This window comes from Pseudophryne corroboree, unplaced genomic scaffold (genome assembly GCF_028390025.1).
Source record: "Pseudophryne corroboree isolate aPseCor3 unplaced genomic scaffold, aPseCor3.hap2 scaffold_585, whole genome shotgun sequence".
Classification (NCBI taxonomy): Eukaryota; Metazoa; Chordata; class Amphibia; order Anura; family Myobatrachidae; genus Pseudophryne; species Pseudophryne corroboree.
Window position 1 is genome coordinate 157,222 of NW_026970184.1, and position 26,034 is coordinate 183,255.

Below are 26,034 nucleotides of genomic sequence, written 5' to 3' on the forward strand. Positions count from 1 at the left end.
TTCCACTTCTTTTTTCTTGAACCCCTCCCTTCTATACCCTTGTGCGCTATCCTGACTTCTCCTCCTGTCTGCTTACGTTGTGCCTTCCAATGCACAATGCAAACTACAGGTAGTGCTGCAGGGCCCACACCGTTTTACTTGCCTTACAGAGCAGCTCTGGAGCTGTTACAGTGCCCAGCTGCTGCAAGAAATCAGCTTGAATGCTTCAGGGGCAGGGGCATGGCCAACATGAGCCCCACACCGAAGGAGGGTGGGGGTGTTTAATGCGAACTAGGGGTCATCCAAGCGCCGCAAAAGGCCGCCATGCCCTGCACGCCCCTTTTCTCTTTTCATATGCAGATGAGGGCTGAAGCCAACTTTGACCCACTGCTTGGATGACATCACCATATGCAAATCCATCTGCTGCAGGCCTTCCCCCAGGAATGCTTGCACTAGTTGTTGCATTTGGTTTGTTGTTTGGGGGTGCTTCAGTATTAGGCAGCCTTCTGCCCTCCCATGTTCATCTGAAAATATGTGTTCTCCCTGCAGTTGTTGTCCCCAGATGAGAGTTCCCTTGTGCTGCCTCAGTTGAATCTCCTTTACTTGACAGAGATGTGCCTCAGCAGCGGCCCTCCCCAGCTCTATCCCAAATCATACTTATTTTGCATAGGAGATACCATGGTCATGAAGATTGTTCTCCCAGGGTGAGGTTCATTCATTGCATTCTGGGTATGCTGACCCTTGTGATTTCCCCAAATGTGGGAAACTCGACTGCATTATTTGTGGTAGTGGGGGACTGTGTTTGTGCTTTCCTCTGGTCAGCTCTGGTAGAAGTCAGATTTCTTTGTCTCAGATCTTTCTCTAGCCTTGTTCTTCTTTCGAGAGTTCCCTTGTGCTGCCTCAGTTGGATCTCCTTCACTTGACAGGGGGTGCCCGAGCAGCAACCCTCCACAGCTCTAGCCCAACTCCTACTTACCTGCCAGGTGAGATACTATGATCATGAAGGTGCTTCTCCCAGGGCAAGGCTCACCCATTGCACTCTGGGTGTGCTGCCCCTGCGTTTTTCCCAAATGTGGGAAACTTGACTGCATAATTTGTGTTTCCCCTGGTCGGCTCTCGTATAATTCAGATCTCTTTGTCTCAGGTCTCTCTCCAGCCTAGTTTGCTGTCTGTTTCCACTTCTTTTTTCTTGAGCCCCTCCCTTCTATACTCTTGTGCACTATCCTGACTTCTCCTCCCGTCTGCTTACTTTGTGCCTTCCAATGCACAATGCAAACTACAGGTAGTGCTGCAGGGCCCACACCCTTTTACTTGCCTTACAGAGCAGCTCTGGAGCTGTTACAGTGCCCAGCTGCTGCAAGAAATTAGCTTGAATGCTTCAGGGGCTGGGGCATAGCCAACATGAGCCCCACACCGAAGGAGGGTGCAGGTGTTTAATGTGAACTAGGGGTCATCCAAGCGCCGCAAAAGGCCGCCATGCCCTGCACGCCCCTTTTCTCTTTTCATATGCAGATGAGGGTTGAAGCCAACTTTGACCCACTGCTTGGATGACATCACCATATGCAAATCCATCTGCTGCAGGCCTTCCCCCAGGAATGCTTGCACTAGTTGTTGCATTTGGTTTGTTGTTTGGGGGTGCTTCAGTATTAGGCAGCCTTCTGCCCTCCCATGTTCATCTGAAAATATGTGTTCTCCCTGCAGTTGTTGTCCCCAGATGAGAGTTCCCTTGTGCTGCCTCAGTTGAATCTCCTTTACTTGACAGAGATGTGCCTGAGCAGCGGCCCTTCCCAGCTCTATCCCAAATCATACTTATTTTGCATAGGAGATACCATGGTCATGAAGATTGTTCTCCCAGGGTGAGGTTTATTCATTGCATTCTGGGTATGCTGACCCTTGTGATTTCCCCAAATATGGGAAACTCGATTGCATTATTTGTGGTAGTGGGGGACTGTGTTTGTGCTTTCCTCTGGTAAAAGTCAGATTTCTTTGTCTCAGATCTTCCTCTAGCCTTGTTCTTCTTTCGAGAGTTCCCTTGTGCTGCCTCAGTTGGATCTCCTTCACTTGACAGGGGGTGCCCGAGCAGCAACCCTCCACAGCTCTAGCCCAACTCCTACTTACCTGCCAGGTGAGATACTATGATCATGAAGGTGCTTCTCCCAGGGCAAGGCTCACCCATTGCACTCTGGGTGTGCTGCCCCTGCGATTTCCTTAAATGTGGGACACTTGACTGCATAATTTGTGTTTCCCCTGGTCGGCTCTCGTATAATTCAGATCTCTTTGTCTCAGGTCTCTCTCCAGCCTAGTTTGCTGTCTGTTTCCACTTCTTTTTTCTTGAGCCCCTCCCTTCTATACCCTTGTGCACTATCCTGACTTCTCCTCCCGTCTGCTTACTTTGTGCCTTCCAACGCACAATGCAAACTACAGGTAGTGCTGCAGGGCCCACACCCTTTTAGTTGCCTTACAGAGCAGCTCTGGAGCTGTTACAGTGCCCAGCTGCTGCAAGAAATCAGCTTGAATGCTTCAGGGGCTGGGGCATAGCCAACATGAGCCCCACACCGAAGGAGGCTGGGGGTGTTTAATGCGAACTAGGGGTCATCCAAGCGCCGCAAAAGGCCGCCATGCCCTACATACCCCTTTTCTCTTTTCATATGCAGATGAGGGTTCCAGCCAACTTTGGCCCACTGCTTGGATGACATCACCGTATGCAAATCCGTCTTCAGCAGACCTACCCCCAGGAATGCTTGTACTAGTTGTTGCATTTGGTTTGTTGTTTGGCTGTGCTTCAGTATTAGGCAGCCTTCTGCCCTCCCATGTTCATCTGAAAATATGTGTTCTCCCTGCAGTTGTTGTCCCCAGATGAGAGTTCCCTTGTGCTGCCTCAGTTGAATCTCCTTTACTTGACATAGATGTGCCTGAGCAGCGGCCCTCCCCAGCTCTATCCCAAATCATACTTATTTTGCATAGGAGATACCATGGTCATGAAGATTGTTCTCCCAGGGTGAGGTTCATTCATTGCATTCTGGGTATGCTGACCCTTGTGATTTCCCCAAATGTGGGAAACTCAACTGCATTATTTGTGGTAGTGGGGGACTGTGTTTGTGTTTTCCTCTGGTCAGCTCTGGTAAAAGTCAGATTTCTTTGTCTCAGATCTTCCTCTAGCCTTGTTCTTCTTTCGAGAGTTCCCTTGTGCTGCCTCAGTTGGATCTCCTTCACTTGACAGGGGGGTGCCCGAGCAGCGACCCTCCCCAGCTCTAGCCCAACTCCTACTTACCTGCCAGGTGAGATACTTTGATCATGAAGGTGCTTCTCCCAGGGCAAGGCTTACCCATTGCACACTGGGTGTGCTGCCCCTGCGATTTCCCCAAATGTGGGAAACTTGACTGCATAATTTGTGTTTCCCCTGGTCGGCTCTCGTATAATTCAGATCGCTTTGTCTCAGGTCTCTCTCCAGCCTAGTTTGCTGTCTGTTTCCACTTCTCTTTTCTTGAGCCGCTCCCTTCTATGCCCTTGTGCACTATCCTGACTTCTCCCGTCTGCTTACTTTGTGCCTTCCAACGCACAATGCAAACTATAGGTAGTGCTGCAGGGCCCACACCCTTTTACTTGCTTTACAGAGCAGCTCTGGAGCTGTTACAGTGCCCAGCTGCTGCAAGAAATCAGCTTGAATGCTTCAGGGGCTGGGGCATAGCCAACATGAGCCCCACACCGAAGGAGGGTGGAGGTGTTTAATGCGAACTAGGGGTCATCCAAGCGCCGCAAAAGGCCGCTATGCCCTGCTCACCCCTTTTTTCTTTTCATATGCAGACGAGGGTTGAAGCCAACTTTGACCCACTGCTTGGATGACATCACCATATGCAAATCCATCTGCTGCAGGCCTTCCCCCAGGAATGCTTGCACTAGTTGTTGCATTTGGTTTGTTGTTTGGGGGTGCTTCAGTATTAGGCAGCCTTCTGCCCTCCCATGTTCATCTGAAAATATGTGTTCTCCCTGCAGTTGTTGTCCCCAGATGAGAGTTCCCTTGTGCTGCCTCAGTTGAATCTCCTTTACTTGACAGAGATGTGCCTGAGCAGCGGCCCTCCCCAGCCCTATCCCAAATCATACTTATTTTGCATAGGAGATACCATGGTCATGAAGATTGTTCTCCCAGGGTGAGGTTCATTCATTGCATTCTGGGTATGCTGACCCCTGTGATTTCCCCAAATGTGGGAAACTCGACTGCATTATTTGTGGTAGTGGGGGACTGTGTTTGTGCTTTCCTCTGGTCAGCTCTGGTAAAAGTCAGATTTCTTTGTCTCAGATCTTCCTCTAGCCTTGTTCTTCTTTCGAGAGTTCCCTTGTGCTGCCTCAGTTGGATCTCCTTCACTTGACAGGGGGTGCCCGAGCAGCAACCCTCCACAGCTCTAGCCCAACTCCTACTTACCTGCCAGGTGAGATACTATGATCATGAAGGTGCTTCTCCCAGGGCAAGGCTCACCCATTGCACTCTGGGTGTGCTGCCCCTGCGATTTCCCTAAATGTGGGACACTTGACTGCATAATTTGTGTTTCCCCTGGTCGGCTCTCATATAATTCAGATCTCTTTGTCTCAGGTCTCTCTCCAGCCTAGTTTGCTGTCTGTTTCCACTTCTTTTTTTCTTGAGCCTCTCCCTTCTATACCCTTGTGCACTATCCTGACTTCTCCTCCCGTCTGCTTACTTTGTGCCTTCCAACGCACAATGCAAACTACAGGTAGTGCTGCAGGGCCCACACCCTTTTACTTGCCTTACAGAGCAGCTCTGGAGCTGTTACAGTGCCCAGCTGCTGCAAGAAGTCAGCTTGAATGCTTCATGGGCTGGGGCATAGCCAACATGAGCCCCACACCGAAGGAGGGTGGGGGTGTTTAATGCAAACTAGGGGTCATCCAAGCGCCGCAAAAGGCCGCCATGCCCTGCATACCCCTTTTCTCTTTTCATATGCAGATGAGGGTTCCAGCCAACTTTGGCCCACTGCTTGGATGACATCACCGTATGCAAATCCGTCTTCAGCAGACCTACCCCCAGGAATGCTTGTACTAGTTGTTGCATTTGGTTTGTTGTTTGGCTGTGCTTCAGTATTAGGCAGCCTTCTGCCCTCCCATGTTCATCTGAAAATATGTGTTATCCCTGCAGTTGTTGTCCCCAGATGAGAGTTCCCTTGTGCTGCCTCAGTTGAATCTCCTTTACTTGACTGAGATGTGCCTGAGCAGTGGCCCTCCCCAGCTCTATCCCAAATCATACTTATTTTGCATAGGATATACCATGGTCATGAAGATTGTTCTCCCAGGGTGAGGTTCATTCATTGCATTCTGGGTATGCTGACCCCTGTGATTTCCCCAAATCTGGGAAACTCGACTGCATTATTTGTGGTAGTGGGGGACTGTGTTTGTGCTTTCCTCTGGTCAGCTCTGGTAAAATTCAGATTTCTTTGTCTCAGATCTTCCTCTAGCCTTGTTCTTCTTTCGAGAGTTCCCTTGTGCTGCCTCAGTTGGATCTCCTTCACTTGACAGGGGGGTGCCCGAGCAGCGACCCTCCACAGCTCTAGCCCAACTCCTACTTACCTGCCAGGTGAGATACTATGATCATGAAGTTGCTTCTCCCAGGGCAAGGCTCACCCATTGCACTCTGGGTGTGCTGCCCCTGCGATTTCCCCAAATGTGGGAAACTTAACTGCATAATTTGTGTTTCCTCTGGTTGGCTCTCATATAATTCAGATCTCTTTGTCTCAGGTCTCTCTCCAGCCTAGTTTGCTGTCTGTTTCCACTTCTTTTTTCTTGAGCCCCTCCCTTCTATACCCTTGTGCACTATCCTGACTTCTCCTCCCGTCTGCTTACTTTGTGCCTTCCAATGCACAATGCAAACTACAGGTAGTGCTGCAGGGCCCACACCCTTTTACTTGCCTTACAGAGCAGCTTTGGAGCTGTTACAGTGCCCAGCTGCTGCAAGAAATTAGCTTGAATGCTTCAGGGGCTGGGGCATAGCCAACATGAGCCCCACACCGAAGGAGGGTGTAGGTGTTTAATGTGAACTAGGGGTCATCCAAGCGCCACAAAAGGCCGCCATGCCCTGCACGCCCCTTTTCTCTTTTCATATGCAGATGAGGGTTGAAGCCAACTTTGACCCACTGCTTGGATGACATCACCATATGCAAATCCATCTGCTGCAGGCCTTCCCCCAGGAATGCTTGCACTAGTTGTTGCATTTGGTTTGTTGTTTGGGGGTGCTTCAGTATTAGGCAGCCTTCTGCCCTCCCATGTTCATCTGAAAATATGTGTTCTCCCTGCAGTTGTTGTCCCCAGATGAGAGTTCCCTTGTGCTGCCTCAGTTGAATCTCCTTTACTTGACAGAGATGTGCCTGAGCAGCGGCCCTCCCCAGCTCTATCCCAAATCATACTTATTTTGCATAGGAGATACCATGGTCATGAAGATTGTTCTCCCAGGGTGAGGTTCATTCATTGCATTCTGGGTATGCTGACCCTTGTGATTTCCCCAAATGTGGGAAACTCGACTGCATTATTTGTGGTAGTGGGGGACTGTGTTTGTGTTTTCCTCTGGTCAGCTCTGGTAAAAGTCAGATTTCTTTGTCTCAGATCTTCCTCTAGCCTTGTTCTTCTTTCGAGAGTTCCCTTGTGCTGCCTCAGTTGGATCTCCTTCACTTGACAGGGGGGTGCCCGAGCAGCGACCCTCCACAGCTCTAGCCCAACTCCTACTTACCTGCCAGGTGAGATACTTTGATCATGAAGGTGCTTCTCCCAGGGCAAGGCTCACCCATTGCACACTGGGTGTGCTGCCCCTGCGATTTCCCCAAATGTGGGAAACTTGACTGCATAATTTGTGTTTCCCCTGGTCGGCTCTCGTATAATTCAGATCGCTTTGTCTCAGGTCTCTCTCCAGCCTAGTTTGCTGTCTGTTTCCACTTCTCTTTTCTTGAGCCGCTCCCTTCTATGCCCTTGTGCACTATCCTGACTTCTCCCGTCTGCTTACTTTGTGCCTTCCAACGCACAATGCAAACTATAGGTAGTGCTGCAGGGCCCACACCCTTTTACTTGCTTTACAGAGCAGCTCTGGAGCTGTTACAGTGCCCAGCTGCTGCAAGAAATCAGCTTGAATGCTTCAGGGGCTGGGGCATAGCCAACATGAGCCCCACACCGAAGGAGGGTGGAGGTGTTTAATGCGAACTAGGGGTCATCCAAGCGCCGCAAAAGGCCGCCATGCCCTGCACACCCCTTTTTTCTTTTCATATGCAGACGAGGGTTGAAGCCAACTTTGACCCACTGCTTGGATGACATCACCATATGCAAATCCATCTGCTGCAGGCCTTCCCCCAGGAATGCTTGCACTAGTTGTTGCATTTGGTTTGTTGTTTGGGGGTGCTTCAGTATTAGGCAGCCTTCTGCCCTCCCATGTTCATCTGAAAATATGTGTTCTCCCTGCAGTTGTTGTCCCCAGATGAGAGTTCCCTTGTGCTGCCTCAGTTGAATCTCCTTTACTTGACTGAGATGTGCCAGAGCAGCGGCCCTCCCCAGCCCTATCCCAAATCATACTTATTTTGCATAGGATATACCATGGTCATGAAGATTGTTCTCCCAGGGTGAGGTTCATTCATTGCATTCTGGGTATGCTGATCCCTGTGATTTCCCCAAATCTGGGAAACTCGACTGCATTATTTGTGGTAGTGGGGGACTGTGTTTGTGCTTTCCTCTGGTCAGCTCTGGTAAAATTCAGATTTCTTTGTCTCAGATCTTCCTCTAGCCTTGTTCTTCTTTCGAGAGTTCCCTTGTGCTGCCTCAGTTGGATCTCCTTCACTTGACAGGGGGGTGCCCGAGCAGCGACCCTCCACAGCTCTAGCCCAACTCCTACTTACCTGCCAGGTGAGATACTATGATCATGAAGTTGCTTCTCCCAGGGCAAGGCTCACCCATTGCACTCTGGGTGTGCTGCCCCTGCGATTTCCCCAAATGTGGGAAACTTGACTGCATAATTTGTGTTTCCTCTGGTCGGCTCTCATATAATTGAGATCTCTTTGTCTCAGGTCTCTCTCCAGCCTAGTTTGCTGTCTGTTTCCACTTTTTTTTTTCTTGAGCCCCTCCCTTCTATACCCTTGTGCACTATCCTGAGTTCTCCTCCCGTCTGCTTACTTTGTGCCTTCCAATGCACAATGCAAACTACAGGTAGTGCTGCAGGGCCCACACCCTTTTACTTGCCTTACAGAGCAGCTTTGGAGCTGTTACAGTGCCCAGCTGCTGCAAGAAATTAGCTTGAATGCTTCAGGGGCTGGGGCATAGCCAACATGAGCCCCACACCGAAGGAGGGTGTAGGTGTTTAATGTGAACTAGGGGTCATCCAAGCGCCGCAAAAGCCCGCCATGCCCTGCATACCCCTTTTCTCTTTTCATATGCAGATGAGGGTTCCAGCCAACTTTGGCCCACTGCTTGGATGACATCACCGTATGCAAATCCGTCTTCAGCAGACCTACCCCCAGGAATGCTTGTACTAGTTGTTGCATTTGGTTTGTTGTTTGGCTGTGCTTCAGTATTAGGCAGCCTTCTGCCCTCCCATGTTCATCTGAAAATATGTGTTCTCCCTGCAGTTGTTGTCCCCAGATGAGAGTTCCCTTGTGCTGCCTCAGTTGAATCTCCTTTACTTGACTGAGATGTGCCTGAGCAGCGGCCCTCCCCAGCCCTATCCCAAATCATACTTATTTTGCATAGGATATACCATGGTCATGAAGATTGTTCTCCCAGGGTGAGGTTCATTCATTGCATTCTGGGTATGCTGACCCCTGTGATTTCCCCAAATCTGGGAAACTCGACTGCATTATTTGTGGTAGTGGGGGACTGTGTTTGTGCTTTCCTCTGGTCAGCTCTGGTAAAATTCAGATTTCTTTGTCTCAGATCTTCCTCTAGCCTTGTTCTTCTTTCGAGAGTTCCCTTGTGCTGCCTCAGTTGGATCTCCTTCACTTGACAGGGGGGTGCCCGAGCAGCGACCCTCAACAGCTCTAGCGCAACTCCTACTTACCTGCCAGGTGAGATACTATGATCATGAAGTTGCTTCTCCCAGGGCAAGGCTCACCCATTGCACTCTGGGTGTGCTGCCCCTGCGATTTCCCCAAATGTGGGAAACTTGACTGCATATTTTGTGTTTCCTCTGGTCGGCTCTCATATAATTCAGATCTCTTTGTCTCAGGTCTCTCTCCAGCCTAGTTTGCTGTCTGTTTCCACTTCTTTTTTCTTGAGCCCCTCCCTTCTATACCCTTGTGCACTATCCTGACTTCTCCTCCCGTCTGCTTACTTTGTGCCTTCCAATGCACAATGCAAACTACAGGTAGTGCTGCAGGGCCCACACCCTTTTACTTGCCTTACAGAGCAGCTCTGGAGCTGTTACAGTGCCCAGCTGCTGCAAGAAATTAGCTTGAATGCTTCAGGGGCTGGGGCATAGCCAACATGAGCCCCACACCGAAGGAGGGTGGAGGTGTTTAATGTGAACTAGGGGTCATCCAAGCGCCGCAAAAGGCCGCCATGCCCTGCACGCCCCTTTTCTCTTTTCATATGCAGATGAGGGTTGAAGCCAACTTTGACCCACTGCTTGGATGACATCACCATATGCAAATCCATCTGCTGCAGGCCTTCCCCCAGGAATGCTTGCACTAGTTGTTGCATTTGGTTTGTTGTTTGGGGGTGCTTCAGTATTAGGCAGCCTTCTGCCCTCCCATGTTCATCTGAAAATATGTGTTCCCCCTGCAGTTGTTGTCCCCAGATGAGAGTTCCCTTGTGCTGCCTCAGTTGAATCTCCTTTACTTGACAGAGATGTGCCTGAGCAGCGGCCCTCCCCAGCCCTATCCCAAATCATACTTATTTTGCATAGGAGATACCATGGTCATGAAGATTGTTCTCCCAGGGTGAGGTTCATTCATTGCATTCTGGGTATGCTGACCCCTGTGATTTCCCCAAATGTGGGAAACTCGACTGCATTATTTGTGGTAGTGGGGGACAGTGTTTGTGTTTTCCTCTGGTCAGCTCTGGTAAAAGTCAGATTTCTTTGTTTCAGATCTTCCTCTAGCCTTGTTCTTCTTTCGAGAGTTCCCTTGTGCTGCCTCAGTTGGATCTCCTTCACTTGATAGGGGGGTGCACGAGCAGCGACCCTCCCCAGCTCTAGCCCAACTCCTACTTACCTGCCAGGTGAGAAACTATGATCATGAAGGTGTTTCTCGCAGGGCAAGGCTCACCAATTGCACTCTGGGTGTGCTGCTCCTGCGATTTCCCCAAATGTGGGATACTTGACTGCATAATTTGTGTTTCACCTGGTCGGCTCTCGTATAATTCAGATCTCTTTGTCTCAGGTCTCTCTCCAGCCTAGTTTGCTGTCTGTTTCCACTTCTCTTTTCTTGAGCCGCTCCCTTCTATGCCCTTGCGCACTATCCTGACTTCACCCGTCTGCTTACTTTGTGCCTTCCAACGCACAATGCGAACTACAGGTAGTGCTGCAGGGCCCACACCCTTTTACTTGCCTTACAGAGCAGCTCTGGAGCTGTTACAGTGCCCAGCTGCTGCAAGAAATCAGCTTGAATGCTTCAGGGGCCGGGGCCTAGCCCCACACCGAAGGAGGGTGGAGGTGTTTAATGCGAACTAGGGGTCATCCAAGTGCCGCAAAAGGCCGCCATGCCCTGCACGCCCCTTTTCTCTTTTCATATGCAGACGAGGGTTGAAGCCAACTTTGACCCACTGCTTGGATGACATCACCATATGCAAATCCATCTGCTGCAGGCCTTCCCCCTGGAATGCTTGCACTAGTTGTTGCATTTGGTTTGTTGTTTGGGGGTGCTTCAGTATTAGGCAGCCTTCTGCCCTCCCATGTTCATCTGAAAATATGTGTTCTCCCTGCAGTTGTTGTCCCCAGATGAGAGTTCCCTTGTGCTGCCTCAGTTGAATCTCCTTTACTTGACAGAGATGTGCCTGAGCAGCGGCCCTCCCCAGCCCTATCCCAAATCATACTTATTTTGCATAGGAGATACCATGGTCATGAAGATTGTTCTCCCAGGGTGAGGTTCATTCATTCTATTGCCAAGAGCTATTCTACGTTCACATCAAATTGCAGGTGTCAGCTAGATAACTAGCAGCAATATAGTGGTAACAATTGTTGCAATCAGATCTTCAAGCTATCTATTCAACAATGTTGAATGTATATTCAGACACAATTGTTACGATGTAAAGAAAAGAATTAATGGATGTAGAATGCACTCACTCGCTCTGTATTCAAGAGCTGTGTTATGTAACGTCTCAAAGTTCCAGGAGCCGATGACAGGTGTTAGTGAATTAATTGATAGGGAGAACTTCTGGATACATCGGTTGCGGACCCTCAGTCCTGAGGGCCTCAACGAATATATCGAAATTGATCCATAACATATGCTTAGAACACCGACCTCTCCCCCCCTCCCCTCCCTGTATACTTTTTTCTTCTCTTCTTCATCTTCTCCTTATTTATTTTCTCAATTCTCCCCTAGTTATTTGCAGTTTTATATTTGCCACTGTGTCAACTGTCCTCTCTGCTTTCCCTCATTATATAGGGAAACCTTGGGTCTCTTTCCACATCTGCTTTTGCTCTCTATGCAGACCACATATTCTTGGACCGTTAGAGTATTATAAACGACTAGTGATCCCCCCACCCATGAAAAAGGAGTGGTAGAGGCACACCATATATAGTCCCCTTCTTTAGCATAATCACGGTTATCTGAACAGGGTCACCACTAAAAAATCTTTGGGCTTAGCATGCTTTGTCTCCTTTGTTTATACGTTCATTCTATTTAGTCTTAATTGGTGATTTTTGATTTTTATTTTTATTTATATTAGCTATATATTTGCTGTATGGATATATATATAATTTTTTAATATCCATTTATGCCTATATATATATATTTTTTATGTTAATGAACTTTCTCATACATTTCACACTGAATTTATGTTGTGATCTTTATTATAGTTGTCACAGTAATGATTAAAAACTAAAAAAATTATGATAAATAAAAAACATAATTAATGAATAATAAACAAAATATGAAAGATAAATAGTAAATAATAATAAATAATTAACATAAACAACAACAAGTTGAATTATTTGAATGATTATTTAAGTGATCATGTCGATTTTTATTTTATTTTATTTATATTGTGCTTATACTTTATCATATATATATATATATATTGTCTATATGTATTTTTTATTTTTATTTTTTTATTTATACATTAACTCCGCCATTGTCTCATATTGTTGTATATTGTTTTAATATAGTGTTTTTTAACAAGCTCTAACAAACAGTTACTATGGAGAGAGAGAGCCTCCTCCTAACTGTTGTTTGAAATAGTACTTTAATTAGTATAAAAACAGCCAAAGGTGTCCTTGAAGGGATTTTCTTGTAACACGTCAATTACTGATTGTGCCGACTGAATTGAATAAACATGTGGGCAATTTAGTATGAACATCTTAAATAGAGTGCACACAGTATTGGAGTCATCTTTGAAAAAGTCACGGGTCACGTGACGAAACGCGTCAAAAAAAAGAGGACTCCTCCCCCGTTTGCCTCACTGACCGATCATTGTCTCTGACACTCTCCGGACGGCTCTGCTACCTTTCCTACGGGATTAATCAGCACGGTAGCCAGGACAGGACACAGCCGAATTTCCTCTCCGCACAGTGCCAGTGGTCACCAGCAGTCTCTCTCCCCCACATATCCTACGGACGGTGCCAGTCCAGGGAGATCGAGGCGTTCCACCAAGGTACTCTCTCTGCAGCGGGTTCCCTCCAACAGCAGTCACACACCTGTCCTTCCCCACAGACTGCAACGGGCGGTGCACGCCCAGGGACAGCAGGTTTAACAGTGGGACCCCGGCTAGCACGGCCAGTGCTTCAAAATTCTGCAGCTTCATTTGAGTTTTCTGGCTTCACCCGAGGACGCTCGGGACCAGCCAGCCTACCGGAGAGGTAATCAATTAATTCACTAACACCTGTCATCGGCTCCTGGAACTTTGAGACGTTACATAACACAGCTCTTGAATACAGAGCGAGTGAGTGCATTCTACATCCATTAATTCTTTTCTTTACATCGTAACAATTGTGTCTGAATATACATTCAACATTGTTGAATAGATAGCTTGAAGATCTGATTGCAACAATTGTTACCACTATATTGCTGCTAGTTATCTAGCTGACACCTGCAATTTGATGTGAACGTAGAATAGCTCTTGGCAATAGAATTGCAGTGAGGATAAAGGGTTTTATGATAGGATATAGATCTGGTTTATTGTACAATTTTTACTGTATTATAATAAATATACTTTTACATTTAAAAAATCCCCAAAGACACCTTGGTTGTTATTTAATTTTAGATCACAGGGTCAGTGAGTGTTGAGCGCTTCTATTCTATATCCACTTTTCCTTAGCTTGTTAATCTAGGAGTAACACACTACTCCTTATAGAAGCGCACACACCTCTGACACTTCGGATCTTACTTTCAAGTTATAAGCTATTTCGCTTAATTTATTAGAGGAATAGAGACACATCGGCGCAGCAAAATTATTTCTCTTCTTCTTTCTCTGAGGTTCATTCATTGCATTCTGGGTATGCTGACCTCTGTGATTTCCCCAAATGTGGGAAACTCGACTGCATTATTTGTGGTAGTGGGGGACTGTGTTTGTGCTTTCCTCTGGTCAGCTCTGGTAAAAAGTCAGATTTTTTTGTCTCAGATTTTCCTCTAGCCTTGTTCTTCTTTGGAGAGTTCCCTTGTGCTGCCTCAGTTGGATCTCCTTCACTTGACATGGGGGTGCCCGAGCAGCGACCCTCCCCAGCTCTAGCCCAACTCCTACTTACCTGCCAGGTGAGATACTATGATCATAAAGTTGATTCTCAGGCTCACCCATTGCACTCTGGGTGTGCTGCCCTTGCGATTTCCCCAAATGTGGGAAACTTGACTGCATAATTTGTGTTTCCCCTGGTCGGCTCTCATATAATTCAGATCTCTTTGTCTCAGGTCTCTCTCCAGCCTAGTTTGCTGTCTGTTTCCACTTCTTTTTTCTTGAGCCCCTCCCTACTATACCCTTGTGCACTATCCTGACTTCTCCTCCCATCCGCTTACTTTGTGCCTTACAATGCACAATGCAAACTACAGGTAGTGCTGCAGGGCTCACACCCTTTTACTTGCCTTACAGAGCAGCTCTGGAGCTGTTACAGTGCCCAGCTGCTGCAAGAAATCAGCTTGAATGCTTCAGGGGCTGGGGTATAGCCAACATGAGCCCCACACCGAAGGAGGGTGGAGGTGTTTAATGCGAACTAGGGGTCATCCAAGCGCCGCAAAAGGCCGCCATGCCCTGCACACCCCTTTTTTCTTTTCATATGCAGACGAGGGTTGAAGCCAACTTTGACCCACTGCTTGGATGACATCACCATATGCAAATCCATCTGCTGCAGGCCTTCCCCCAGGAATGCTTGCACTAGTTGTTGCATTTGGTTTGTTGTTTGGGGGTGCTTCAGTATTAGGCAGCCTTCTGCCCTCCCATGTTCATCTGAAAATATGTGTTCTCCCTGCAGTTGTTGTCCCCAGATGAGAGTTCCCTTGTGCTGCCTCAGTTGAATCTCCTTTACTTGACAGAGATGTGCCTGAGCAGCGGCCCTCCCCAGCCCTATCCCAAATCATACTTATTTTGCATAGGAGATACCATGGTCATGAAGATTGTTCTCCCAGGGTGAGGTTCATTCATTGCATTCTGGGTATGCTGACCTCTGTGATTTCCCCAAATGTGGAAAACTCGACTGCATTATTTGTGGTAGTGGGGGACTGTGTTTGTGTTTTCCTCTGGTCAGCTCTGGTAAAAGTCAGATTTCTTTGTCTCAGATCTTCCTCTAGCCTTGTTCTTCTTTCGAGAGTTCCCTTGTGCTGCCTCAGTTGGATCTCCTTCACTTGACAGGGGGTGCCCGAGCAGCAACCCTCCACAGCTCTAGCCCAACTCCTACTTACCTGCCAGGTGAGATACTATGATCATGAAGGTGCTTCTCCCAGGGCAAGGCTCACCCATTGCACTCTGGGTGTGCTGCCCCTGCGATTTCCCCAAATGTGGGAAACTTGACTGCATAATTTGTGTTTCCCCTGGTCGGCTCTCGTATAATTCAGATCTCTTTGTCTCAGGTCTCTCTCCAGCCTAGTTTGCTGTCTGTTTCCACTTCTTTTTTCTTGAGCCCCTCCCTTTTATACCCTTGTGCACTATCCTGACTTCTCCTCCTGTCTGCTTACTTTGTGCCTTCCAATGCACAATGCAAACTACAGGTAGTGCTGCAGGGCCCACACCCTTTTACTTGCCTTACAGAGCAGCTCTGGAGCTGTTACAGTGCCAAGCTGCTGCAAGAAATCAGCCTGAATGCTTCAGGGGCTGGGGCATGGCCAACATGAGCCCCACACCGAAGGAGGGTGGGGGTGTTTAATGCGAACTAAGGGTCATCCAAGCGCCGCAAAAGGCCGCCATGCCCTGCATACCCCTTTTCTCTTTTCATATGCAGATGAGGGTTCCAGCCAACTTTGGCCCACTGCTTGGATGACATCACCGTATGCAAATCCGTCTTCTGCAGAACTTCCCCCAGGAATGCTTGTACTAGTTGTTGCATTTGGTTTGTTGTTTGGGGGTGCTTCAGTATTAGGCAGCCTTCTGCCCTCCCATGTTCATCTGAAAATATGTGTTCTCCCTGCAGTTGTTGTCCCCAGATGAGAGTTCCCTTGTGCTGCCTCAGTTGAATCTCCTTTACTTGACAGAGATGTGCCTGAGCAGCGGCCCTCCCCAGCTCTATCCCAAATCATACTTATTTTGCATAGGAGATACCATGGTCATGAAGATTGTTCTCCCAGAGTGAGGTTCATTCATTGCATTCTGGGTATGCTGACCCTTGTGATTTCCCCAAATGTGGGAAACTCGACTGCATTATTTGTGGTAGTGGGGGACTGTGTTTGTGTTTTCCTCTGGTCAGCTCTGGTAAAAGTCAGATTTCTTTGTCTCAGATCTTCCTCTAGCCTTGTTCTTCTTTCGAGAGTTCCCTTGTGCTGCCTCAGTTGGATCTCCTTCACTTGACAGGGGGGTGCCCGAGCAGCGAACCTCCCCAGCTCTAGCTCATCTCCTACTTACCTGCCAGGTGAGATACTTTGATCATGAAGGTGCTTCTCGCAGGGCAAGGCTCACCCATTGCACTCTGGGTGTGCTGCTCCTGCGATTTCCCCAAATGTGGGATACTTGACTGCATAATTTGTGTTTCACCTGGTCGGCTCTCGTATAATTCAGATCTCTTTGTCTCAGGTCTCTCTCCAGCCTAGTTTGCTGTCTGTTTCCACTTCTCTTTTCTTGAGCCGCTCCCTTCTATGCCCTTGCGCACTATCCTGACTTCACCCGTCTGCTTACTTTGTGCCTTCCAACGCACAATGCGAACTACAGGTAGTGCTGCAGGGCCCACACCCTTTTACTTGCCTTACAGAGCAGCTCTGGAGCTGTTACAGTGCCCAGCTGCTGCAAGAAATCAGCTTGAATGCTTCAGGGGCCGGGGCCTAGCCCCACACCGAAGGAGGGTGGAGGTGTTTAATGCGAACTAGGGGTCATCCAAGTGCCGCAAAAGGCCGCCATGCCCTGCACGCCCCTTTTCTCTTTTCATATGCAGACGAGGGTTGAAGCCAACTTTGACCCACTGCTTGGATGACATCACCATATGCAAATCCATCTGCTGCAGGCCTTCCCCCTGGAATGCTTGCACTAGTTGTTGCATTTGGTTTGTTGTTTGGGGGTGCTTCAGTATTAGGCAGCCTTCTGCCCTCCCATGTTCATCTGAAAATATGTGTTCTCCCTGCAGTTGTTGTCCCCAGATGAGAGTTCCCTTGTGCTGCCTCAGTTGAATCTCCTTTACTTGACAGAGATGTGCCTGAGCAGCGGCCCTCCCCAGCCCTATCCCAAATCATACTTATTTTGCATAGGAGATACCATGGTCATGAAGATTGTTCTCCCAGGGTGAGGTTCATTCATTGCATTCTGGGTATGCTGACCTCTGTGATTTCCCCAAATGTGGGAAACTCGACTGCATTATTTGTGGTAGTGGGGGACTGTGTTTGTGCTTTCCTCTGGTCAGCTCTGGTAAAAAGTCAGATTTTTTTGTCTCAGATTTTCCTCTAGCCTTGTTCTTCTTTCGAGAGTTCCCTTGTGCTGCCTCAGTTGGATCTCCTTCACTTGACAGGGGGTGCCCGAGCAGCGACCCTCCCCAGCTCTAGCCCAACTCCTACTTACCTGCCAGGTGAGATACTATGATCATAAAGTTGATTCTCAGGCTCACCCATTGCACTCTGGGTGTGCTGCCCCTGCGATTTCCCCAAATGTGGGAAACTTGACTGCATAATTTGTGTTTCCCCTGGTCGGCTCTCATATAATTCAGATCTCTTTGTCTCAGGTCTCTCTCCAGCCTAGTTTGCTGTCTGTTTCCACTTCTTTTTTCTTGAGCCCCTCCCTACTATACCCTTGTGCACTATCCTGACTTCTCCTCCCATCCGCTTACTTTGTGCCTTACAATGCACAATGCAAACTACAGGTAGTGCTGCAGGGCCCACACCCTTTTACTTGCCTTACAGAGCAGCTCTGGAGCTGTTACAGTGCCCCGCTGCTGCAAGAAATCAGCTTGAATGCTTCAGGGGCTGGGGCATAGCCAACATGAGCCCCACACCGAAGGAGGGTGGAGGTGTTTAATGCGAACTATGGGTCATCCAAGCGCCGCAAAAGGCCGCCATGCCCTGCACACCCCTTTTTTCTTTTCATATGCAGACGAGGGTTGAAGCCAACTTTGACCCACTGCTTGGATGACATCACCATATGCAAATCCATCTGCTGCAGGCCTTCCCCCAGGAATGCTTGCACTAGTTGTTGCATTTGGTTTGTTGTTTGGGGGTGCTTCAGTATTAGGCAGCCTTCTGCCCTCCCATGTTCATCTGAAAATATGTGTTCTCCCTGCAGTTGTTGTCCCCAGATGAGAGTTCCCTTGTGCTGCCTCAGTTGAATCTCCTTTACTTGACAGAGATGTGCCTGAGCAGCGGCCCTCCCCAGCCCTATCCCAAATCATACTTATTTTGCATAGGAGATACCATGGTCATGAAGATTGTTCTCCCAGGGTGAGGTTCATTCATTGCATTCTGGGTATGCTGACCTCTGTGATTTCCCCAAATGTGGGAAACTCGACTGCATTATTTGTGGTAGTGGGGGACTGTGTTTGTGCTTTCCTCTGGTCAGCTCTGGTAAAAGTCAGATTTCTTTGTCTCAGATCTTCCTCTAGCCTTGTTCTTCTTTCGAGAGTTCCCTTGTGCTGCCTCAGTTGGATCTCCTTCACTTGACAGGGGGTGCCCGAGCAGCAACCCTCCACAGCTCTAGCCCAACTCCTACTTACCTGCCAGGTGAGATACTATGATCATGAAGGTGCTTCTCCCAGGGCAAGGCTCACCCATTGCACTCTGGGTGTGCTGCCCCTGCGATTTCCCCAAATGTGGGAAACTTGACTGCATAATTTGTGTTTCCCCTGGTCGGCTCTCGTATAATTCAGATCTCTTTGTCTCAGGTCTCTCTCCAGCCTAGTTTGCTGTCTGTTTCCACTTCTTTTTCTTGAGCCCCTCCCTTTTATACCCTTGTGCACTATCCTGACTTCTCCTCCTGTCTGCTTACTTTGTGCCTTCCAATGCACAATGCAAACTACAGGTAGTGCTGCAGGGCCCACACCCTTTTACTTGCCTTACAGAGCAGCTCTGGAGCTGTTACAGTGCCAAGCTGCTGCAAGAAATCAGCCTGAATGCTTCAGGGGCTGGGGCATGGCCAACATGAGCCCCACACCGAAGGAGGGTGGGGGTGTTTAATGCGAACTAAGGGTCATCCAAGCGCCGCAAAAGGCCGCCATGCCCTGCATAACCCTTTTCTCTTTTCATATGCAGATGAGGGTTCCAGCCAACTTTGGCCCACTGCTTGGATGACATCACCGTATGCAAATCCGTCTTCTGCAGAACTTCCCCCAGGAATGCTTGTACTAGTTGTTGCATTTGGTTTGTTGTTTGGGGGTGCTTCAGTATTAGGCAGCCTTCTGCCCTCCCATGTTCATCTGAAAATATGTGTTCTCCCTGCAGTTGTTGTCCCCAGATGAGAGTTCCCTTGTGCTTCCTCAGTTGAATCTCCTTTACTTGACAGAGATGTGCCTGAGCAGCGGCCCTCCCCAGCTCTATCCCAAATCATACTTATTTTGCATAGGAGATACCATGGTCATGAAGATTGTTCTCCCAGGGTGAGGTTCATTCATTGCATTCTGGGTATGCTGACCCTTGTGATTTCCCCAAATGTGGGAAACTCGACTGCATTATTTGTGGTAGTGGGGGACTGTGTTTGTGCTTTCCTCTGGTCAGCTCTGGTAAAAAGTCAGATTTATTTGTCTCAGATTTTCCTCTAGCCTTGTTCTTCTTTCGAGAGTTCCCTTGTGCTGCCTCAGTTGGATCTCCTTCACTTGACAGGGGGGTGCCCGAGCAGCGACCCTCCCCAGCTCTAGCCCAACTCCTACTTACCTGCCAGGTGAGATACTATGATCATAAAGTTGATTCTCAGGCTCACCCATTGCACTCTGGGTGTGCTGCCCCTGCGATTTCCCCAAATGTGGGAAACTTGACTGCATAATTTGTTTTTCCCCTGGTCGGCTCTCATATAATTCAGATCTCTTTATCTCAAGTCTCTCTCCAGCCTAGTTTGCTGTCTGTTTCCACTTCTTTTTTCTTGAGCCCCTCCCTTCTATACCCTTGTGCACTATCCTGACTTCTCCTCCCATCCGCTTACTTTGTGCCTTACAATGCACAATGCACAATGCAAACTACAGGTAGTGCTGCAGGGCCCACACCCTTTTACTTGCCTTACAGAGCAGCTCTGGAGCTGTTACAGTGCCCAGCTGCTGCAAGAAATCAGCTTGAATGCTTCAGGGGCTGGGGCATAGCCAACATGAGCCCCACACCGAAGGAGGGTGGAGGTGTTTAATGCGAACTAGGGGTCATCCAAGCGCCGCAAAAGGCCGCCATGCCCTGCACGCCCCTTTTCTCTTTTCATATGCAGACGAGGGTTGAAGCCAACTTTGACCCACTGCTTGGATGACATCACCGTATGCAAATCCGTCTTCAGCAGACCTTCCCCCAGGAATGCTTGTACTAGTTGTTGCATTTGGTTTGTTGTTTGGGGGTGCTTCAGTATTAGGCAGCCTTCTGCCCTCCCATGTTCATCTGAAAATATGTGTTCTCCCTGCAGTTGTTGTCCCCAGATGAGAGTTCCCTTGTGCTGCCTCAGTTGAATCTCCTTTACCTGGACAGAGATGTGCCTGAGCAGCGGCCCTCCCCAGCCCAATCCCAAATCATACTTATTTTGCATAGGAGATTCCATGGTCATGAAGATTGTTCTCCCAGGGTGAGGTTCATTCATTGCATTCTGGGTATGCTGACCCCTGTGATTTCCCCAAATGTGGGAAACTCGACTGCATTATTTGTGGTAGTGGGGGACTGTGTTTGTGCTTTCCTCTGGTCAGCTCTGGTAAAAGTCAGATTTCTTTGTCTCAGATCTTCCTCTAGCTTTGTTCTTCTTTCGAGAGTTCCCTTGTGCTGCCTCAGTTGGATCTCCTTCACTTGACAGGGGGTGCCCGAGCAGCAACCCTCCACAGCTCTAGCCCAACTCCTACTTACCTGCCAGGTGAGATACTATGATCATGAAGGTGCTTCTCCCAGGGCAAGGCTCACCCATTGCACTCTGGGTGTGCTGCCCCTGCGATTTCCCCAAATGTGGGAAACTTGACTGCATAATTTGTGTTTCCCCTGGTCGGCTCTCGTATAATTCAGATCTCTTTGTCTCAGGTCTCTCTCCAGCCTAGTTTGCTGTCTGTTTCCACTTCTTTTTTCTTGAGCCCCTCCCTTTTATACCCTTGTGCACTATCCTGACTTCTCCTCCTGTCTGCTTACTTTGTGCCTTCCAATGCACAATGCAAACTATAGGTAGTGCTGCAGGGCCCACACCCTTTTACTTGCCTTACAGAGCAGCTCTGGAGCTGTTACAGTGCCAAGCTGCTGCAAGAAATCAGCCTGAATGCTTCAGGGGCTGGGGCATGGCCAACATGAGCCCCACACCGAAGGAGGGTGGGGGTGTTTAATGCGAACTAAGGGTCATCCAAGCGCCGCAAAAGGCCGCCATGCCCTGCATAACCCTTTTCTCTTTTCATATGCAGATGAGGGTTCCAGCCAACTTTGGCCCACTGCTTGGATGACATCACCGTATGCAAATCCGTCTTCTGCAGAACTTCCCCCAGGAATGCTTGTACTAGTTGTTGCATTTGGTTTGTTGTTTGGGGGTGCTTCAGTATTAGGCAGCCTTCTGCCCTCCCATGTTCATCTGAAAATATGTGTTCTCCCTGCAGTTGTTGTCCCCAGATGAGAGTTCCCTTGTGCTGCCTCAGTTGAATCTCCTTTACTTGACAGAGATGTGCCTGAGCAGCGGCCCTCCCCAGCCCTATCCCAAATCATACTTATTTTGCATAGGAGATACCATGGTCATGAAGATTGTTCTCCCAGAGTGAGGTTCATTCATTGCATTCTGGGTATGCTGACCCTTGTGATTTCCCCAAATGTGGGAAACTCGACTGCATTATTTGTGGTAGTGGGGGACTGTGTTTGTGTTTTCCTCTTGTCAGCTCTGGTAAAAGTCAGATTTCTTTGTCTCAGATCTTCCTCTAGCCTTGTTCTTCTTTCGAGAGTTCCCTTGTGCTGCCTCAGTTGGATCTCCTTCACTTGACAGGGGGGTGCCCGAGCAGCGAACCTCCCCAGCTCTAGCTCATCTCCTACTTACCTGCCAGGTGAGATACTTTGATCATGAAGGTGCTTCTCGCAGGGCAAGGCTCACCCATTGCACTCTGGGTGTGCTGCTCCTGCGATTTCCCCAAATGTGGGATACTTGACTGCATAATTTGTGTTTCACCTGGTCGGCTCTCGTATAATTCAGATCTCTTTGTCTCAGGTCTCTCTCCAGCCTAGTTTGCTGTCTGTTTCCACTTCTCTTTTCTTGAGCCGCTCCCTTCTATGCCCTTGCGCACTATCCTGACTTCACCCGTCTGCTTACTTTGTGCCTTCCAACGCACAATGCGAACTACAGGTAGTGCTGCAGGGCCCACACCCTTTTACTTGCCTTACAGAGCAGCTCTGGAGCTGTTACAGTGCCCAGCTGCTGCAAGAAATCAGCTTGAATGCTTCAGGGGCCGGGGCCTAGCCCCACACCGAAGGAGGGTGGAGGTGTTTAATGCGAACTAGGGGTCATCCAAGTGCCGCAAAAGGCCGCCATGCCCTGCACGCCCCTTTTCTCTTTTCATATGCAGACGAGGGTTGAAGCCAACTTTGACCCACTGCTTGGATGACATCACCATATGCAAATCCATCTGCTGCAGGCCTTCCCCCAGGAATGCTTGCACTAGTTGTTGCATTTGGTTTGTTGTTTGGGGGTGCTTCAGTATTAGGCAGCCTTCTGCCCTCCCATGTTCATCTGAAAATATGTGTTCTCCCTGCAGTTGTTGTCCCCAGATGAGAGTTCCCTTGTGCTGCCTCAGTTGAATCTCCATTACTTGACAGAGATGTGCCTGAGCAGCGGCCCTCCCCAGCCCTATCCCAAATCATACTTATTTTGCATAGGAGATACCATGGTCATGAAGATTGTTCTCCCAGGGTGAGGTTCATTCATTGCATTCTGGGAATGCTGACCTTTGTGATTTCCCTAAATGTGGGAAACTCGACTGCATTATTTCTGGTAGTGGGGGACTGTGTTTGTGCTTTCCTCTGGTCAGCTCTGGTAAAAAGTCAGATTTATTTGTCTCAGATTTTCCTCTAGCCTTGTTCTTCTTTCGAGAGTTCCCTTGTGCTGCCTCAGTTGGATCTCCTTCACTTGACAGGGGGGTGCCCGAGCAGCGACCCTCCCCAGCTCTAGCCCAACTCCTACTTACCTGCCAGGTGAGATACTATGATCATAAAGTTGATTCTCAGGCTCACCCATTGCACTCTGGGTGTGCTGCCCCTGCGATTTCCCCAAATGTGGGAAACTTGACTGCATAATTTGTGTTTCCCCTGGTTGGCTCTCATATAATTCAGATCTCTTTGTCTCAGGTCTCTCTCCAGCCTAGTTTGCTGTCTGTTTCCACTTCTTTTTTCTTGAGCCCCTCCCTTCTATACCCTTGTGCACTATCCTGACTTCTCCTCCCATCCGCTTACTTTGTGCCTTACAATGCACAATGCAAACTACAGGTAGTGCTGCAGGGCCCACACCCTTTTACTTGCCTTACAGAGCAGCTCTGGAGCTGTTACAGTGCCCAGCTGCTGCAAGAAATCAGCTTGAATGCTTCAGGGGCTGGGGCATAGCCAACATGAGCCCCACACCGAAGGAGGGTGGAGGTGTTTAATGCGAACTAGGGGTCATCCAAGCGCCGCAAAAGGCCGCCATGCCCTGCACGCCCCTTTTCTCTTTTCATATGCAGACGAGGGTTGAAGCCAACTTTGACCCACTGCTTGGATGACATCACCGTATGCAAATCCGTCTTCAGCAGACCTTCCCCCAGGAATGCTTGTACTAGTTGTTGCATTTGGTTTGTTGTTTGGGGGTGCTTCAGTATTAGGCAGCCTTCTGCCCTCCCATGTTCATCTGAAAATATGTGTTCTCCCTGCAGTTGTTGTCCCCAGATGAGAGTTCCCTTGTGCTGCCTCAGTTGAATCTCCTTTACTAGACAGAGATGTGCCTGAGCAGCGGCCCTCCCCAGCCCTATCCCAAATCATACTTATTTTGCATAGGAGATTCCATGGTCATGAAGATTGTTCTCCCAGGGTGAGGTTCATTCATTGCATTCTGGGTATGCTGACCCCTGTGATTTCCCCAAATGTGGGAAACTCGACTGCATTATTTGTGGTAGTGGGGATCTGTGTTTGTGCTTTCCTCTGGTCAGCTCTGGTAAAAGTCAGATTTCTTTGTCTCAGATCTTCCTCTAGCCTTGTTCTTCTTTCGAGAGTTCCCTTGTGCTGCCTCAGTTGGATCTCCTTCACTTGACAGGGGGGTACCCAAACAGCGACCCTCCCCAGCTCTAACCCAACTCCTACTTACCTGCCAGGTGAGATACTATGATCATGAAGGTGCTTCTCCCAGGGCAAGACTCACCCATTGCACTCTGGGTGTGCTGCTCCTGCGATTTCCCCAAATGTGGGACACTTGACTGCATAATTTGTGTTTCCCCTTGTCGGCTCTCGTATAATTTAGATCTCTTTGTCTCAGGTCTCTTTACAGCCTAGTTTGCTGTCTGTTTCCACTTCTCTTTTCTTGAGCCGCTCCCTTCTATGCCCTTGCGCACTATCCTGACTTCTCCTGTCTGCTTACTTTGTGCCTTCCAATGCACAATGCAAACTACAGGTAGTGCTGCAGGGCCCACACCCTTTTACTTGCCTTACAGAGCAGCTCTGGAGCTGTTACAGTGCCCAGCTGCTGCAAGAAATCAGCTTGAATGCTTCAGGGGCTGGGGCATAGCCAACATGAGCCCCACACCGAAGGAGGGTGGATGTGTTTAATGCGAACTAGGGGTCATCCAAGCGCCGCAAAAGGCCGCCATGCCCTGCACACCCCTTTTTTCTTTTCATATGCAGACGAGGGTTGAAGCCAACTTTGACCCACTGCTTGGATGACATGACCATATGCAAATCCATCTGCTGCAGGCCTTCCCCCAGGAATGCTTGCACTAGTTGTTGCATTTGGTTTGTTGTTTGGGGGTGCTTCAGTATTAGGCAGCCTTCTGCCCTCCCATGTTCATCTGAAAATATGTTTTCTCCCTGCAGTTGTTGTCCCCAGATTGAGTTCCCTTGTGCTGCCTCAGTTGAATCTCCTTTACTTGACAGAGATGTGCCTGAGCAGCGGCCCTCCCCAGCCCTATCCCAAATCATACTTATTTTGCATAGGAGATACCATGGTCATGAAGATTGTTCTCCCAGGGTGAGGGTCATTCATTGCATTCTGGGTATGCTGACCTCTGTGATTTCCCCAAATGTGGGAAACTCGACTGTATTATTTGTGGTAGTGGGGGACTGTGTTTGTGCTTTCCTCTGGTCAGCTCTGGTAAAAGTCAGATTTCTTTGTCTCAGATCTTCCTCTAGCCTTGTTCTTCTTTCGAGAGTTCCCTTGTGCTGCCTCAGTTGGATCTCCTTCACTTGACAGGGGGTGCCCGAGCAGCAACCCTCCACAGCTCTAGCCCAACTTCTACTTACCTGCCAGGTGAGATACTATGATCATGAAGGTGCTTCTCCCAGGGCAAGGCTCACCCATTGCAGTCTGGGTGTGCTGCCCCTGCGATTTCCCCAAATGTGGGAAACTTGACTGCATAATTTGTGTTTCCCCTGGTCGGCTCTCGTATAATTCAGATCTCTTTGTCTCATGTCTCTCTCCAGCCTAGTTTGCTGTCTGTTTCCACTTCTTTTTTCTTGAACCCCTCCCTTCTATACCCTTGTGCACTATCCTGACTTCTCCTCCCGTGTGCTTACTTTGTGCCTTCCAATGCACAATGCAAACTACAGGTAGTGCTGCAGGGCCCACACCGTTTTACTTGCCTTACAGAGCAGCTCTGGAGCTGTTACAGTGCCCAGCTGCTGCAAGAAATCAGCTTGAATGCTTCAGGGGCTGGGGCATGGCCAACATGAGCCCCACACCGAAGGAGGGTGGGGGTGTTTAATGCGAACTAGGGGTCATCCAAGCGCCGCAAAAGGCCGCCATGCCCTGCACGACCCTTTTCTCTTTTCATATGCAGATGAGGGTTGAAGCCAACTTTGACCCACTGCTTGGATGACATCACCATTTGCAAATCCATCTGCTGCAGGCCTACCCCCAGGAATGCTTGCACTAGTTGTTGCATTTGGTTTGTTGTTTGGGGGTGCTTCAGTATTAGGCAGCCTTCTGCCCTCCCATGTTCATCTGAAAATA

At 48.9% G+C, this 26,034-nt stretch overlaps 32 non-coding genes and 7 pseudogenes across 32 annotated transcripts; all 39 read left to right on the forward strand.

Moving 5' to 3' along the window:
• The first annotated feature begins 632 nt into the window (after nucleotides 1–632).
• Nucleotides 633–796, forward strand: LOC135034778 (U1 spliceosomal RNA). The gene has a single exon (XR_010229909.1). It is a non-coding gene; the product is annotated as a U1 spliceosomal RNA (small nuclear RNA).
• Nucleotides 797–947: 151 nt separating this feature from the next.
• Nucleotides 948–1,110, forward strand: LOC135034705 (U1 spliceosomal RNA). Its single transcript, XR_010229859.1, has one exon. It is a non-coding gene; the product is annotated as a U1 spliceosomal RNA (small nuclear RNA).
• A 674-nt stretch (nucleotides 1,111–1,784) lies between these two features.
• LOC135034685 (U1 spliceosomal RNA) lies at nucleotides 1,785–1,948 on the forward strand. The gene has a single exon (XR_010229841.1). It is a non-coding gene; the product is annotated as a U1 spliceosomal RNA (small nuclear RNA).
• Nucleotides 1,949–2,089: 141 nt separating this feature from the next.
• On the forward strand, nucleotides 2,090–2,252 carry LOC135034723 (U1 spliceosomal RNA). Its single transcript, XR_010229874.1, has one exon. It is a non-coding gene; the product is annotated as a U1 spliceosomal RNA (small nuclear RNA).
• Nucleotides 2,253–2,926: 674 nt separating this feature from the next.
• On the forward strand, nucleotides 2,927–3,090 carry LOC135034793 (U1 spliceosomal RNA). Its single transcript, XR_010229922.1, has one exon. It is a non-coding gene; the product is annotated as a U1 spliceosomal RNA (small nuclear RNA).
• A 152-nt stretch (nucleotides 3,091–3,242) lies between these two features.
• LOC135034730 (U1 spliceosomal RNA) lies at nucleotides 3,243–3,405 on the forward strand. Its single transcript, XR_010229880.1, has one exon. It is a non-coding gene; the product is annotated as a U1 spliceosomal RNA (small nuclear RNA).
• Nucleotides 3,406–4,076: 671 nt separating this feature from the next.
• On the forward strand, nucleotides 4,077–4,240 carry LOC135034697 (U1 spliceosomal RNA). The gene has a single exon (XR_010229852.1). It is a non-coding gene; the product is annotated as a U1 spliceosomal RNA (small nuclear RNA).
• A 151-nt stretch (nucleotides 4,241–4,391) lies between these two features.
• On the forward strand, nucleotides 4,392–4,533 carry LOC135034716 (U1 spliceosomal RNA; annotated as a pseudogene).
• Nucleotides 4,534–5,229: 696 nt separating this feature from the next.
• Nucleotides 5,230–5,393, forward strand: LOC135034809 (U1 spliceosomal RNA). The gene has a single exon (XR_010229937.1). It is a non-coding gene; the product is annotated as a U1 spliceosomal RNA (small nuclear RNA).
• Nucleotides 5,394–5,545: 152 nt separating this feature from the next.
• On the forward strand, nucleotides 5,546–5,708 carry LOC135034737 (U1 spliceosomal RNA). Its single transcript, XR_010229887.1, has one exon. It is a non-coding gene; the product is annotated as a U1 spliceosomal RNA (small nuclear RNA).
• A 674-nt stretch (nucleotides 5,709–6,382) lies between these two features.
• LOC135034797 (U1 spliceosomal RNA) lies at nucleotides 6,383–6,546 on the forward strand. Its single transcript, XR_010229926.1, has one exon. It is a non-coding gene; the product is annotated as a U1 spliceosomal RNA (small nuclear RNA).
• Nucleotides 6,547–6,698: 152 nt separating this feature from the next.
• On the forward strand, nucleotides 6,699–6,861 carry LOC135034717 (U1 spliceosomal RNA). Its single transcript, XR_010229869.1, has one exon. It is a non-coding gene; the product is annotated as a U1 spliceosomal RNA (small nuclear RNA).
• A 671-nt stretch (nucleotides 6,862–7,532) lies between these two features.
• LOC135034642 (U1 spliceosomal RNA) lies at nucleotides 7,533–7,696 on the forward strand. The gene has a single exon (XR_010229801.1). It is a non-coding gene; the product is annotated as a U1 spliceosomal RNA (small nuclear RNA).
• Nucleotides 7,697–7,848: 152 nt separating this feature from the next.
• On the forward strand, nucleotides 7,849–8,002 carry LOC135034706 (U1 spliceosomal RNA; annotated as a pseudogene).
• Nucleotides 8,003–8,686: 684 nt separating this feature from the next.
• Nucleotides 8,687–8,850, forward strand: LOC135034810 (U1 spliceosomal RNA). The gene has a single exon (XR_010229938.1). It is a non-coding gene; the product is annotated as a U1 spliceosomal RNA (small nuclear RNA).
• Nucleotides 8,851–9,002: 152 nt separating this feature from the next.
• Nucleotides 9,003–9,165, forward strand: LOC135034715 (U1 spliceosomal RNA). Its single transcript, XR_010229868.1, has one exon. It is a non-coding gene; the product is annotated as a U1 spliceosomal RNA (small nuclear RNA).
• A 674-nt stretch (nucleotides 9,166–9,839) lies between these two features.
• LOC135034766 (U1 spliceosomal RNA) lies at nucleotides 9,840–10,003 on the forward strand. The gene has a single exon (XR_010229898.1). It is a non-coding gene; the product is annotated as a U1 spliceosomal RNA (small nuclear RNA).
• Nucleotides 10,004–10,155: 152 nt separating this feature from the next.
• LOC135034728 (U1 spliceosomal RNA) lies at nucleotides 10,156–10,318 on the forward strand. Its single transcript, XR_010229878.1, has one exon. It is a non-coding gene; the product is annotated as a U1 spliceosomal RNA (small nuclear RNA).
• Nucleotides 10,319–13,844: 3,526 nt separating this feature from the next.
• LOC135034752 (U1 spliceosomal RNA) lies at nucleotides 13,845–13,978 on the forward strand (annotated as a pseudogene).
• Nucleotides 13,979–14,673: 695 nt separating this feature from the next.
• LOC135034801 (U1 spliceosomal RNA) lies at nucleotides 14,674–14,837 on the forward strand. The gene has a single exon (XR_010229930.1). It is a non-coding gene; the product is annotated as a U1 spliceosomal RNA (small nuclear RNA).
• A 151-nt stretch (nucleotides 14,838–14,988) lies between these two features.
• Nucleotides 14,989–15,151, forward strand: LOC135034670 (U1 spliceosomal RNA). Its single transcript, XR_010229827.1, has one exon. It is a non-coding gene; the product is annotated as a U1 spliceosomal RNA (small nuclear RNA).
• A 674-nt stretch (nucleotides 15,152–15,825) lies between these two features.
• On the forward strand, nucleotides 15,826–15,989 carry LOC135034652 (U1 spliceosomal RNA). Its single transcript, XR_010229810.1, has one exon. It is a non-coding gene; the product is annotated as a U1 spliceosomal RNA (small nuclear RNA).
• A 152-nt stretch (nucleotides 15,990–16,141) lies between these two features.
• Nucleotides 16,142–16,304, forward strand: LOC135034701 (U1 spliceosomal RNA). The gene has a single exon (XR_010229856.1). It is a non-coding gene; the product is annotated as a U1 spliceosomal RNA (small nuclear RNA).
• Nucleotides 16,305–16,965: 661 nt separating this feature from the next.
• LOC135034786 (U1 spliceosomal RNA) lies at nucleotides 16,966–17,129 on the forward strand. The gene has a single exon (XR_010229916.1). It is a non-coding gene; the product is annotated as a U1 spliceosomal RNA (small nuclear RNA).
• Nucleotides 17,130–17,281: 152 nt separating this feature from the next.
• Nucleotides 17,282–17,415, forward strand: LOC135034756 (U1 spliceosomal RNA; annotated as a pseudogene).
• Nucleotides 17,416–18,110: 695 nt separating this feature from the next.
• LOC135034787 (U1 spliceosomal RNA) lies at nucleotides 18,111–18,274 on the forward strand. The gene has a single exon (XR_010229917.1). It is a non-coding gene; the product is annotated as a U1 spliceosomal RNA (small nuclear RNA).
• A 151-nt stretch (nucleotides 18,275–18,425) lies between these two features.
• On the forward strand, nucleotides 18,426–18,588 carry LOC135034671 (U1 spliceosomal RNA). The gene has a single exon (XR_010229828.1). It is a non-coding gene; the product is annotated as a U1 spliceosomal RNA (small nuclear RNA).
• Nucleotides 18,589–19,261: 673 nt separating this feature from the next.
• Nucleotides 19,262–19,425, forward strand: LOC135034781 (U1 spliceosomal RNA). Its single transcript, XR_010229912.1, has one exon. It is a non-coding gene; the product is annotated as a U1 spliceosomal RNA (small nuclear RNA).
• Nucleotides 19,426–19,578: 153 nt separating this feature from the next.
• LOC135034762 (U1 spliceosomal RNA) lies at nucleotides 19,579–19,705 on the forward strand (annotated as a pseudogene).
• A 710-nt stretch (nucleotides 19,706–20,415) lies between these two features.
• LOC135034788 (U1 spliceosomal RNA) lies at nucleotides 20,416–20,579 on the forward strand. The gene has a single exon (XR_010229918.1). It is a non-coding gene; the product is annotated as a U1 spliceosomal RNA (small nuclear RNA).
• Nucleotides 20,580–20,730: 151 nt separating this feature from the next.
• Nucleotides 20,731–20,893, forward strand: LOC135034672 (U1 spliceosomal RNA). The gene has a single exon (XR_010229829.1). It is a non-coding gene; the product is annotated as a U1 spliceosomal RNA (small nuclear RNA).
• A 674-nt stretch (nucleotides 20,894–21,567) lies between these two features.
• On the forward strand, nucleotides 21,568–21,731 carry LOC135034649 (U1 spliceosomal RNA). The gene has a single exon (XR_010229807.1). It is a non-coding gene; the product is annotated as a U1 spliceosomal RNA (small nuclear RNA).
• Nucleotides 21,732–21,883: 152 nt separating this feature from the next.
• LOC135034702 (U1 spliceosomal RNA) lies at nucleotides 21,884–22,046 on the forward strand. The gene has a single exon (XR_010229857.1). It is a non-coding gene; the product is annotated as a U1 spliceosomal RNA (small nuclear RNA).
• Nucleotides 22,047–22,707: 661 nt separating this feature from the next.
• LOC135034651 (U1 spliceosomal RNA) lies at nucleotides 22,708–22,871 on the forward strand. Its single transcript, XR_010229809.1, has one exon. It is a non-coding gene; the product is annotated as a U1 spliceosomal RNA (small nuclear RNA).
• Nucleotides 22,872–23,024: 153 nt separating this feature from the next.
• On the forward strand, nucleotides 23,025–23,158 carry LOC135034758 (U1 spliceosomal RNA; annotated as a pseudogene).
• Nucleotides 23,159–23,853: 695 nt separating this feature from the next.
• On the forward strand, nucleotides 23,854–24,016 carry LOC135034811 (U1 spliceosomal RNA). Its single transcript, XR_010229939.1, has one exon. It is a non-coding gene; the product is annotated as a U1 spliceosomal RNA (small nuclear RNA).
• A 153-nt stretch (nucleotides 24,017–24,169) lies between these two features.
• On the forward strand, nucleotides 24,170–24,305 carry LOC135034744 (U1 spliceosomal RNA; annotated as a pseudogene).
• Nucleotides 24,306–25,002: 697 nt separating this feature from the next.
• LOC135034803 (U1 spliceosomal RNA) lies at nucleotides 25,003–25,166 on the forward strand. Its single transcript, XR_010229932.1, has one exon. It is a non-coding gene; the product is annotated as a U1 spliceosomal RNA (small nuclear RNA).
• A 151-nt stretch (nucleotides 25,167–25,317) lies between these two features.
• LOC135034707 (U1 spliceosomal RNA) lies at nucleotides 25,318–25,480 on the forward strand. Its single transcript, XR_010229860.1, has one exon. It is a non-coding gene; the product is annotated as a U1 spliceosomal RNA (small nuclear RNA).
• Nucleotides 25,481–26,034: the final 554 nt, after the last annotated feature.